The sequence below is a fragment of the Anopheles stephensi genome, chromosome 3 (genome assembly GCF_013141755.1).
Source record: "Anopheles stephensi strain Indian chromosome 3, UCI_ANSTEP_V1.0, whole genome shotgun sequence".
Lineage (NCBI taxonomy): Eukaryota > Metazoa > Arthropoda > Insecta > Diptera > Culicidae > Anopheles > Anopheles stephensi.
Genome location: NC_050203.1, coordinates 7910283 through 7919961, shown reverse-complemented (window position 1 = coordinate 7919961; position 9679 = coordinate 7910283). Strand labels below are relative to the sequence as shown.

Here is a 9679-nt window from a genome sequence, read left to right as displayed (position 1 = left end):
ATTCGCAATCAAACATGAATAAATGGAATTAGTTTCTGACTCGCATCAACTGCACAATTCACAGTAGTTCCAACCCCCCTCGCTCCGTCGGGTGGATTATGCGGGGATTGGATTGTGAATGGAACGACAACAGTCAGATCCCAACCTACTAAGCATGGGCTGGGTGATGGGCCTCGGTCATCAATTGTGTGTGTGTGTTTTCTGAAGGCATATGCACGTTGCAGTTTGGTGAAGTTGGCCGAGGGTTCGTCATTCTTTTGAACTAGACCGGTTGAACCGGATTTTCATGTTGCTCTTTCCGTGGAATCTCCATAACGAGCGCCAACGGTGCAAGCCGTTGATTTTTGTCTCTGGGAGCGAGCGAGACGGAGAACGTTGGAGGGAAGGACTAACAAAGCAGCGAACGAATACAACAAAAAAAACCCACAGTCTACTGTGATGCAGTTTGATTAGACGGCCGTGTTTGTGTCCCTGGCGTTCAACAACGAACAGCTCCCAGGGAACGTACGGGAAGCAAACAGTGAGCTAAGCTGATAAAAAGGTGAAGATTTCGCGGAGTTTCGGATCGATGTGTGTTGCAATATTTACCAAGCGTCGTGTTCAGATTCCAAATTCGAAGAGAGATATAATTGTGTTTTCTGCCCTATTTATAAACTTTCTGAGTGCCCCCCACGCGAGCGACACTCATCCTTACTCACTGTATCCTTGAAATATTTCGTTTATCAAAATCTTGACGAAACTAGCTTTCGTCAAGTATGGTGTGACGTCTAAGCGTAAACAAAACATCTAAACGTAAACATACTCCCCCCCATGACAGAATGTCATAACAAAATAACTAACACGCGGTACTAACAGGACGGTTTCGCAACAGGTAAAACGCAAATTTTCGTAACAGGACGCGTGACTAATCCCTTTGCCGTTTTCAGCTTCACTACACGAGTAAGCTGATCCTCTCCAGGGTGTACATCAATGATGCGCGCCAGTGGCCAGCGGGTGATGGGGAGGGAATCGTCCACAAGGATGACCAGTCTGCCGGGAACGATTTCGCACCGAACCGCAACCTTATTGTCCTTCTGCATTTCCTGCAGATACTCAGTGGCCCAATGCTTCCAGAAACGTTGCACGAATAATTGCCAGGTAATCCCCATGTCAGAGCAGTTGGTTGCGATGATGTTTTGCTGTTGCTCACTCTGAAATAACTCAAAAAATTCTTTTAGCGCGTGTGACGACCTTCAAGTTGTTTACGTTGTCGGAGTGTATATCCGACGGTAGCCCGCGCCGGGCTGTGGAACGGTGTAAAGCGGCCAAGAACCCTGCAGTGGTGAGATCGCTGACCAGCTCCAGGTGAACCGCCTTGGTTGCAAAACAAAAGAACAAAAACAAATAACACTTGGCAGCGGCAGCTCTCTTGTACGTCGGCTTAAGACAAATTGGGCCGGCGTAATCCACTCCAGTAACAGAAAACGGCCGGCTCGGAGTGATGCGTTGATACGGAAGTTGGCCGGTTTGTTGTTGCACTAGGGCGGGATCCTGTCGTATGCAACGAAAACAATTACGGACTACTCCTTTCACTAATCTCCGTCCGTCGAGCGGCCAATATTCTTCTCGAATCTGGGAAAGTAATAGTCTTCCCCCGCCATGCATCAGCTTTTCATGAAAGTGGTATGCGATGAGACGAGCAAACAGATGGTTCTTGGGAAATAGGATAGGGTGTTTGAACTGGTAGGGAAGCTGTGCAAGCTTCAATCGGCCACCCACTCGCATTATTCCTTCCTCATCGAGGAATGGTTTCAAGCGCCGTAGAGGTGAGCGCCGCCCTATAGTTTCTCCCTTTTTCAGCAACCAGATCTCCAATGAAAACTCGTCTTGTTGCGCCAGGATGCATAATGTGAGTTTAGCTGCTTCCAGGAATTTATGTGTGATCGCGGATGAAGTAACTTGTGACGATTGTTGTGTGTGTGTCCGACGAATTTCAATATCAGCTTCGGCAGCCAGCAATGGATTCGATATTGGCCAATCAAAAGCAGGTAGCCCCAACCACTCGGGACCACAACTCCATATCGACCTTTTCAGCATGTCCACTGCTGACATCCCACGAGATACCAGGCCGGCGAGATTTGTTGAGCCGGGAATGTGTTTCCACTGACGAGGACGTGAATAGTTCTGGATCTCAGCAACACGATTAGCCACAACGGTTTTCCAGGTGTTGGGTGGTGACAAAATCCAATTTAGCGTGGTAACGTGTACGTTACTCGTCTTCAAACTTAGCCGTTTAGCGAGTCGATCGCTAGTTAGATTCGGCTGCGATGCGCTGTCCAACAGCGCGCGCGCAGGATGAGCAATTCCGAAATCATCAATAATATTCACGAAAGCAGTTTGGAGCAATACCTGCTCGGGTGCTTGCTGTAGTGCTGCTGCAAATGGGGGTTGTGTGTTATCGGTGGCTGTGTGATCGTTAGCGGTGTTGTGTGTGTGATGTGGCGGAGCTGTGTAACTAGGGCTATTCGGTGTGAAGTGCAGTTTTGTGTGGTGTGCCAAATTACAATACCGGCATTTGTAGTGCGCCGGACAATCACGAGCCGCATGATTCTCGCGTAAGCAATTTGTGCATAAACGCGCGGTCATCGCGAAACGATAGCGATCCTTAGGCTCCATTCCTTCAAATCGTGGGCATTTTAGCAATGAATGCGAGGAATTGCATAAAATGCAATTTGGCGTTTCATGTGACGTGGTACCAAAACTAGTTTGACGCGGAAAGGTTATTCGCCGCGAGTGACTCAGTTCGTGACCCTGTGACGTATGATGCGCGATGGTGGGAAGCTTGATGCCCTTGAGTGAGTTCGATCCAGTGCTCGGGTGCGCGGTAGGAGCTAGCTTTGCCTGCAGTTGAGATTGGACACGAATCAATCTATTCTCGAAATTCTCTCGAAATGTAGCATTCTGCGTTGTTTCTTCCAGCGTGGAAGCGGAATCCTCTAATTCTTGTTGAACACTCTCTAGGTCCTTGCATAATGTTTCGAATTTTCTTAAGCGAACCTCCACTTGTACTTGATCCCGTGCGTGAACGAAACTATCCAAAAATTTCTCGTACCGAGTAAGGGACGCCAACAAAATTGTCCGACGGGACGCCAAAACAACGGGTGGTACGGGCATTGTGCAATCTTGTGTGTGTGTATGTGCGTGTGAGTGAGTGACCTGCAGTGTAATGCGTGATGCGGCAAAAACAGCTGTACGGTGCACGAAAATCCAAACGAAATGTGGTACGACACAGAAAACGGTGAACGATGGGTCGATCAAACTCAAATTCTTGAACCACATGAAGATTTCGCGGAGTTTCGGATCGATGTGTGTTGCAATATTTACCAAGCGTCGTGTTCAGATTCCAAATTCGAAGAGAGATATAATTGTGTTTTCTGCCCTATTTATAAACTTTCTGAGTGCCCCCCACGCGAGCGACACTCATCCTTACTCACTGTATCCTTGAAATATTTCGTTTATCAAAATCTTGACGAAACTAGCTTTCGTCAAGTATGGTGTGACGTCTAAGCGTAAACAAAACATCTAAACGTAAACATACTCCCCCCCATGACAGAATGTCATAACAAAATAACTAACACGCGGTACTAACAGGACGGTTTCGCAACAGGTAAAACGCAAATTTTCGTAACAGGACGCGTGACTAATCCCTTTGCCGTTTTCAGCTTCACTACACGAGTAAGCTGATCCTCTCCAGGGTGTACATCAATGATGCGCGCCAGTGGCCAGCGGGTGATGGGGAGGGAATCGTCCACAAGGATGACCAGTCTGCCGGGAACGATTTCGCACCGAACCGCAACCTTATTGTCCTTCTGCATTTCCTGCAGATACTCAGTGGCCCAATGCTTCCAGAAACGTTGCACGAATAATTGCCAGGTAATCCCCATGTCAGAGCAGTTGGTTGCGATGATGTTTTGCTGTTGCTCACTCTGAAATAACTCAAAAAATTCTTTTAGCGCGTGTGACGACCTTCAAGTTGTTTACGTTGTCGGAGTGTATATCCGACGGTAGCCCGCGCCGGGCTGTGGAACGGTGTAAAGCGGCCAAGAACCCTGCAGTGGTGAGATCGCTGACCAGCTCCAGGTGAACCGCCTTGGTTGCAAAACAAAAGAACAAAAACAAATAACACTTGGCAGCGGCAGCTCTCTTGTACGTCGGCTTAAGACAAATTGGGCCGGCGTAATCCACTCCAGTAACAGAAAACGGCCGGCTCGGAGTGATGCGTTGATACGGAAGTTGGCCGGTTTGTTGTTGCACTAGGGCGGGATCCTGTCGTATGCAACGAAAACAATTACGGACTACTCCTTTCACTAATCTCCGTCCGTCGAGCGGCCAATATTCTTCTCGAATCTGGGAAAGTAATAGTCTTCCCCCGCCATGCATCAGCTTTTCATGAAAGTGGTATGCGATGAGACGAGCAAACAGATGGTTCTTGGGAAATAGGATAGGGTGTTTGAACTGGTAGGGAAGCTGTGCAAGCTTCAATCGGCCACCCACTCGCATTATTCCTTCCTCATCGAGGAATGGTTTCAAGCGCCGTAGAGGTGAGCGCCGCCCTATAGTTTCTCCCTTTTTCAGCAACCAGATCTCCAATGAAAACTCGTCTTGTTGCGCCAGGATGCATAATGTGAGTTTAGCTGCTTCCAGGAATTTATGTGTGATCGCGGATGAAGTAACTTGTGACGATTGTTGTGTGTGTGTCCGACGAATTTCAATATCAGCTTCGGCAGCCAGCAATGGATTCGATATTGGCCAATCAAAAGCAGGTAGCCCCAACCACTCGGGACCACAACTCCATATCGACCTTTTCAGCATGTCCACTGCTGACATCCCACGAGATACCAGGCCGGCGAGATTTGTTGAGCCGGGAATGTGTTTCCACTGACGAGGACGTGAATAGTTCTGGATCTCAGCAACACGATTAGCCACAACGGTTTTCCAGGTGTTGGGTGGTGACAAAATCCAATTTAGCGTGGTAACGTGTACGTTACTCGTCTTCAAACTTAGCCGTTTAGCGAGTCGATCGCTAGTTAGATTCGGCTGCGATGCGCTGTCCAACAGCGCGCGCGCAGGATGAGCAATTCCGAAATCATCAATAATATTCACGAAAGCAGTTTGGAGCAATACCTGCTCGGGTGCTTGCTGTAGTGCTGCTGCAAATGGGGGTTGTGTGTTATCGGTGGCTGTGTGATCGTTAGCGGTGTTGTGTGTGTGATGTGGCGGAGCTGTGTAACTAGGGCTATTCGGTGTGAAGTGCAGTTTTGTGTGGTGTGCCAAATTACAATACCGGCATTTGTAGTGCGCCGGACAATCACGAGCCGCATGATTCTCGCGTAAGCAATTTGTGCATAAACGCGCGGTCATCGCGAAACGATAGCGATCCTTAGGCTCCATTCCTTCAAATCGTGGGCATTTTAGCAATGAATGCGAGGAATTGCATAAAATGCAATTTGGCGTTTCATGTGACGTGGTACCAAAACTAGTTTGACGCGGAAAGGTTATTCGCCGCGAGTGACTCAGTTCGTGACCCTGTGACGTATGATGCGCGATGGTGGGAAGCTTGATGCCCTTGAGTGAGTTCGATCCAGTGCTCGGGTGCGCGGTAGGAGCTAGCTTTGCCTGCAGTTGAGATTGGACACGAATCAATCTATTCTCGAAATTCTCTCGAAATGTAGCATTCTGCGTTGTTTCTTCCAGCGTGGAAGCGGAATCCTCTAATTCTTGTTGAACACTCTCTAGGTCCTTGCATAATGTTTCGAATTTTCTTAAGCGAACCTCCACTTGTACTTGATCCCGTGCGTGAACGAAACTATCCAAAAATTTCTCGTACCGAGTAAGGGACGCCAACAAAATTGTCCGACGGGACGCCAAAACAACGGGTGGTACGGGCATTGTGCAATCTTGTGTGTGTGTATGTGCGTGTGAGTGAGTGACCTGCAGTGTAATGCGTGATGCGGCAAAAACAGCTGTACGGTGCACGAAAATCCAAACGAAATGTGGTACGACACAGAAAACGGTGAACGATGGGTCGATCAAACTCGCGAAAGCACCAGAAATTCGAGCTATATCCTGGTCACGGCACCATGAAGATTTCGCGGAGTTTCGGATCGATGTGTGTTGCAATATTTACCAAGCGTCGTGTTCAGATTCCAAATTCGAAGAGAGATATAATTGTGTTTTCTGCCCTATTTATAAACTTTCTGAGTGCCCCCCACGCGAGCGACACTCATCCTTACTCACTGTATCCTTGAAATATTTCGTTTATCAAAATCTTGACGAAACTAGCTTTCGTCAAGTATGGTGTGACGTCTAAGCGTAAACAAAACATCTAAACGTAAACAAAAGGTTTGGTCCCGGACGAGAATTACAACAAAGCAAACGAGCTGATATGCACGGCAATCAAAATCAACGTCAGTAAATATGGAATCCAATTGCCGGAAAATTAAGTAAATCACGGGGAGTGATTACCCGGGCACGCAGCAGACAAAGGTCCGGAGCATCAGCATCCGGAAAGTCGTAAAAATAAATTCTCATCGATAATTTACTTTATGGCACTTTATGGATGGCAGGGTTCGCTGGTGGGCGAGCGAAAATAGACGAGTTTCGAAGATCCCGAAACGTAACGCACTATCTCCTGTAACCTATTATACCTCCGGGTGGCCCATCAACCCGGAATCTATTTTCTCAGATAAGGGTTTTTTGCCCGGGTGCGCTGTTGAACCATCTGGCCCATACTCCTACGTCTTTGTGGTGGGTTAGAAGTTCTGGTGTAAGTGGGAGAGTAAGGAGAACCCGGAAATAGCAACAAAATTGTTAGCCCAAAACCACACACACACACATGTACAGGAAAAGCTCTTTGCATCCTTCTACCCGTTAATGATCCACTCGATCCCTTTTTAAAAACGGGAACCGAAACAGCAACCAAAAGCACAGTCTGTCTATTCTCAGTTTTTCGGTTTCTGCTAAACCACACACACTCTCGCAAACGGAGGCATATGCCCGGAGTTTGAGGTTTCTAATTCCAAGAGTGGATCCGTACGCAAGACCCCCACAGCTTCTGGTGGTTTGTGTGACGGCGGTTCCACTTTCCACGCCAACCAACCATCGTCGTTGGGAACGCATGTAGTTCCAAAATTTATGTCATGCAGATAAAAACCCGGTCGCATTCTAACCGCCCCTCCCTTCCCCGAGTGTAACCGTTCCCTTAGACCGAGGAGGCAGGTTCATGCTGCGTGCGCTTTGCGGCAACGGACACCAAAACAGTGCCCGGCATACTTCCGGCATTCCAGCTGGTTGAGAACACACCATGCTTGATGCTGGCATACGCATTAGTCACCGGGTACCATACGATTGCTCAACCGAGGAATCCAACTTCTTACTCTTTTTCTTACCCAACTCACGCGAAGGCACAACAACGAGGCTTCATTCGCCATTTTTTTCCCCCCCGGTTCTGTGTTCAGTTTTATTTTCCCCAACTGCTGGTTGTACCGTTGGCCGTGTGTTCCATTCGTCGGATAAGGATGACGGCCCCTAAATGCACGCAACCCGCATGCCGTCTGCCAATGATTTGGAGTGAGCAAAACCGGAGCTAACCACGTGGTCTATGTGTGTGTGTGAGTGCGGACCATTCATCTCACAAGCCGTTCAACTTTAGGTTAACGCCGAGGTTGGCGCCCCCCCACCCCCCCATTTTCAGCTCAGGTTCGTGCATGTTTGTCTTTCGCGCTGTTTGTTTCTTTTTCCGTGTCGTCGTCGCTTTTTTGGGCTATCCTCTCCTTTCCCGGGGCAACATTATTTGGCGACGTGACGGGTTCACCAACAACCACCAGCCTGTGTGGCCAAGACTTTGGCAAATTGCCCAAAAAACCTCCGTCCGCAGTGGTGTGCGTTCGTGTCCACCAGCACAGCCGGCAGAAAGGAGCAGATTATGCCCGTCCAGATAAGACCCGTGCCCCGTGACACAGACGGTGGATGGACCCGGCCATGCGGGACTCGTGCGGCCCACGCAAATTTTCTGCCCACCAGTTTATCTGCAGTTTATGGTGATGCTTTCGCTAATTTAAGCTCGTAAGCTCGTAAAGTTGCGTTCGGGAGAGATGTTGCGATTTGTTTTACTGTGAAACTTTAAGGTTTGTTGCAGGGGCCATCTTGTTTATCTCCAACACTGTTCGTTGATTTGCTGGGGAATAAGAATTTTATTAGAACTGTACCTGAAACTTCAGAGCAGCAATGGAGGAAAAAACGGATAACAAATGAACCTCTTTAATGAACTCAATCATGTAGAAGGGATAATGAATGAATTCGGAACTCGAATCTCCGGTCAGCCTGTTGGAACGTACAACGGACCTTAATTTTAATCCCCTGTTCAATAACTAATCTTCTGTCGCGCTTCTTTTTCACCGATTCACTCGGAACGCGTACCGAACCCGTCCGAACTAATCTCAACATTAGCCTAGTTTCATTACGACGGCTCACTCGTACCAGCCCGGTGGCAACCGAAGGTAACCGGTTGGTCCTCGGCAACAATCTAATTTTCATTTACTCCTCATTCATTGCGTTGCGCTGTATTCGCAACATCCCGGGCTAATGATGGCAGATAATTATCGACGGACGTGTCGCGATGGCTCGCTCCGTCTGACAGACAGATTAGAATGCGAGAAAAAGTCGCGCACCTGCTTTGTGCTTGTAATGGACGCAGAGTACTGCTCTACCCAACAGAACGCGTGGGTTTTTGTGCAAAACGGTAGAATTCTGTAGCACAGCACAGCCGGCAGATATCATCGTTCGAGGTGGGCAACGGCAAACAGGGCCAAAGCTCGGCGGACCTGTCCAGTCCAGCTCATGGCTGAACTGTGCACGATCTCATTTTCCTGCCTCTATTATGGATGATGAAAATCTCATTTACATTTTACGGCACAATATCCTGTCGTCTGCCTTCTCGGAGTCTCGTGCCAGCATCGAGCCGACAGCGAGCGTGGTCCGATGGGCATGGTCAAGCACCGGTGTCCGTGCATTCTTGCGCCGGTGTCAACCTGTCGGGATTGTTGGCCCGGTTTGCCTGCAGTGAGGCAACTCGATTTCTGAAAGGGATCAACGAAGCTTTCAGTTCGTGCTCGACCGAACAGACAGAAGTAAAATGGACGCAGTGCACGCTCACTGACCGTCGGCCTCCCATTTTACATTACGGTCCGATTCCGGGCGGATGTTTCCGTTTGCACAACGGCAGTGGGCATGCTGGCTTTTACCCACTGGACCAACGTTTGGTGCGAGATGAGCCTGTTTGTGGGGGTTCCTGTTAAGTGAGAGATCCATGCTTCTTCTATAGACCTTTTTGTTTTGTTCTTTCTGGTTCTTTGAATACTAACCTTTTCCAACAGGGGCTTTATAATGAAGGCCAGTTGCCTAACCATTGCCGGATCCGAAACCTACGCAGAGTTGGTTCTTTTTCTTCTTCGATTTCCCACTCTCCCCCCCTTACGAGGGTGACACCATCCGTTCGGGGCTCATTTCGTTTTGATAGAGTTATTCCGAGAATGTTGCCATCCATTTTTCGACACTTACTCAGAATACTTTCACTGGCGTACTTTTAACAGGACGATGTCCTACGGCTTTGTCCAAGATGGGAAGGTGGAAGTTGCAGGCG

The 9679-nt window shown here is 48.5% G+C and overlaps 1 protein-coding gene across 1 annotated transcript in view; it reads right to left on the bottom strand.

Annotated features, from left to right (window-relative positions):
* The window catches only part of LOC118510496, a 109692-nt gene that overhangs the window by 60100 nt on the left and 39913 nt on the right, over window positions 1–9679 (bottom strand). The gene's annotated exons all lie outside the window — the stretch shown is intronic.